Raw genomic sequence first — 3,532 nt, 5'->3', positions numbered from 1 at the left:
ATATGTGAGGACCGACGGACTTTGTATTTATAAAATATCATTCAGTTTAAAAATTTTAATATAAAAATAACAAGTTACAAAAATAGAACAATTTTTAATTAATAAGTCTATAAGAAATCTATAATATATATAAACAAAGACATAAAAATCCTACGTGTCGCAATATGGTCGATCCCCTTTTTTTTGGAGTCACCAGATTTTCTTGATTTTTAAATGGAGGCTTTTCATGCATTTGACCAAAATTCATGGGTATGAGTCTTACCAAACCCAGATATTCATTAAACGGGTTATAACATCTCATGGGTACGGGTCTTAAAAGTTATTCTCACCAAATTATTGATGTAAAACTCCTATAAAATATGATATAATAAAAATTAATATCTTATTTATTTTAAAAAACATATATATATTATGTAAATTAAAAAACCAACTTGATAGTAAAAAAAATAAACGGGTCTTAGGTCTCATCAAACCATAAGTATATTATTAACTTTCATAAATATTATTTATAATTAAAACACCAATTTTATAGTAAGAAAAATAAACAGGTCTTAGGTCTCATCAAAACCATATAGCTTTTAAACCAGGTTATAACATCTCATTCATTTGTGAAATAATTTATCATAAAACCATAGGTATATTATTAACTTTTATACAGTAAAAAAATAAATATTAGAACAAACAATATATAACAACCCCCGTAATGCGGGGGATAAAAAATAGTTATGTTATAATTTAAAATATAAAAATAACATAAACTATCTTTTTTTTTCTAGAACACAATTGAGATTCATTTATATCTATATATTATTTTTATTTTGATTTATAGCTATCAGACCGCAACTTGATTTACCAAAAATTTCATTTGTTGCATTCAATATATTTTTTTTCCTCGTATGAAGATATGAAGAATGGATGTGGGAGTATTAAATTTTATATGCGTGAGTATGTATATATATACACACTAACTTTAGAGCCCGTGCTACACATGTGATAATTAAATAATTAAGTTACAAATAAAACAATACATAATATATATATATATATATATAGAAAAATGTATTACATAAATGCTTTTATCATTATACATAATTAATTTTATTTATATCACAAAATGATTTTTTCCAAAAAAAAAAAAACTTAATAAAAAATATATCGCCCGTGCAAAAACATAACCAAAAACACTCCTTTTATTGTAAATTTATTCTTAGTATCATATATGTATAATTGAAAGAAGTTTGGTTATGAACCAATTTCAGATAATACTTCTCATGTAATAATAGTTTTGAGCTACACCATGAAAATATTTTGATAAGTTTGAGGAGTGTCTCGACTTTGCCAATTGACAAAAACAAAAATAATAGCAGGTTAACCCGTTTAATTTTGTGAATGTATAATTCACTTGAGCATAATTTTGTATAGCATGCTTTACATACAACATCCTGATCATTATTCAAGGAAAAATCAATGCTGACATAAGTGTTTCTAATTTGATAAAAGTTAGAAGCATTGATAGGCCTAGATGTGGCATGTCGGAAGTGTTTGTCATTTTTTTCTTAATTTTTAATAGACATGGGGAAAATACTCAACGTGCAAAATCCCGAATCTTTTGAGTATTTCCAAAAATGTCCTTAAAAATAAATTTGAAACCCAATCACATTTAAAATTCTAACTTTCATTTATTTTACGTTTTCAAGTCAAAACTTTGAACATGTATCAAGTCTGACGATAAATGTATTTGCATTCTCAAAATTTTCTAGATTACCCCTTTTTTTTACCCATGAGTCAAATGTAGTTAATTTGTATCAAACGATCTATTTACCAACTTTTAATCCTAACAATCAAATTTAAGTTCCACAAAACACACGAAGCGGTCCTTGAAAAAAAAAACCCAATAAACTAAATATAATAAACTTTATTATATTTGAAATTGATTGGTATATAATATCCTTAAAATTTAACACATCTATGTATAGTTTACTAAATTAACCGAAAAATAAATAGATAGATTTAAATCATATATTTAGAATTTGTATGACAATGTACATAAAAACCAATGGATAAATGGATTTATTTTTAAAAAATGGATCAACTTTTAATTAGCATATATATATAATCTATTGATTTAAAAACTTACTTCATGATATGAAAGCATATTAGAGTTATTTTTTTTTATTTACAATCTTTAACAATATACATAGTATAATATTTTAATGATAACATTCAAAATTATATTATTTTCAATATTTAACAAAAACAGTTTGGTGTTGACTTTTGGATTTCACCAAGTATGTTGTGAAATATATTCTAACAATGTATAGTAGTATAAAATGTAAATATCTATTTTTTATAAAAGTATATAGATATAATATAAATAGAGTTAAAAGAAAATAAATTATTTAATCATGTTATAGATATAATATAAATGGAGTGTAAAGGGAAAGTGAATAATTGTTGATTTATGACATATATTAGTTTTGGAGGAAAAAAAATTATAAGAATTAACCATAAACCGACACGTGTCTACAATTATTTTACTTTATTAGAATATGTAGATGTGTGTGTGTGTATATATATATATAGAGGTTATAATAAGAAGTGGAGTATGTCTAAGAAGTGTAAGAAGTAATCTGGTGCGTTAGATATGTTGATCTGACAGTGAATATGGTAAGTGTGTTTATTATGCGGTGTGCTTTTATTTTAGTTGTGGTGTGTTTATTGTGCAGTGTGTTTTATTAGATCTAATGGTGGGGACCCACTTTTTGCACTTCTTAGGAAAAATCTACTTCTTATTATAACATTGATATATATATATATGTATATATAAACTAATGTTTTATCTGGCGCGTTGTGCCAGAGTAGGTGAGTAAAATCCGAGTGATGATAAAGTTATGCATTGTAGGTCCCGGGCATTGACGCAGTAAGTCAATGCTAATTTAATCGGGTTCTGTCACATGTGTTATGATACCAGAACTAAAACAACAAAAAATATAAAAGTTGGGTGATCCAATTGGGTGGCGTCAGTCGGCAAAACTCGTGTGTTCGTCGGTTTTCTTTACGTTCGTTACACTACCGAAATTAAACAAAACAACGGCAGTAAGTCAACGCCAATTTGGTCGGTTTCCATCAGGTTCGTTACGATACCGGAACTAAAACAAAAAAACAAACTGACATTCGGGCGGTTTTCGTTACGACACCGAAGTAAAAAAAAAGAAAAGAAAAAAGAATACAATGCGTGGACTAATATAGTACCGCCAAGTGGTCTAATAGGATTATTGCGACACCAAACTTCTTAATTACATACATGGTAGGTAGATTACCGGCGCGTTGCATTAGGTTGATGTAATTAACAGTCGTGCAACTTATTAAACCGTGTGGTGCAGCTCTGAATTGTGATGAATTCAATCAGTGCAGAGTTGCAAAAAAAGAAATAAACCTAAAAAAACTTTGTTAATGCCCAAATACAACAAATTAACATAACAAAAACCGCATGTTGTGCTGGCGAATCGAAAACACTTCGGTTGGTATCTGG

Source organism: Bidens hawaiensis, unplaced genomic scaffold, assembly GCF_021521415.1.
Source record: "Bidens hawaiensis isolate Kalapana, Puna unplaced genomic scaffold, B.hawaiensis_p1.1 tig00007410_1, whole genome shotgun sequence".
In the NCBI taxonomy this organism is placed as follows: Eukaryota; Viridiplantae; Streptophyta; class Magnoliopsida; order Asterales; family Asteraceae; genus Bidens; species Bidens hawaiensis.
This window is presented reverse-complemented; position numbering follows the sequence as displayed.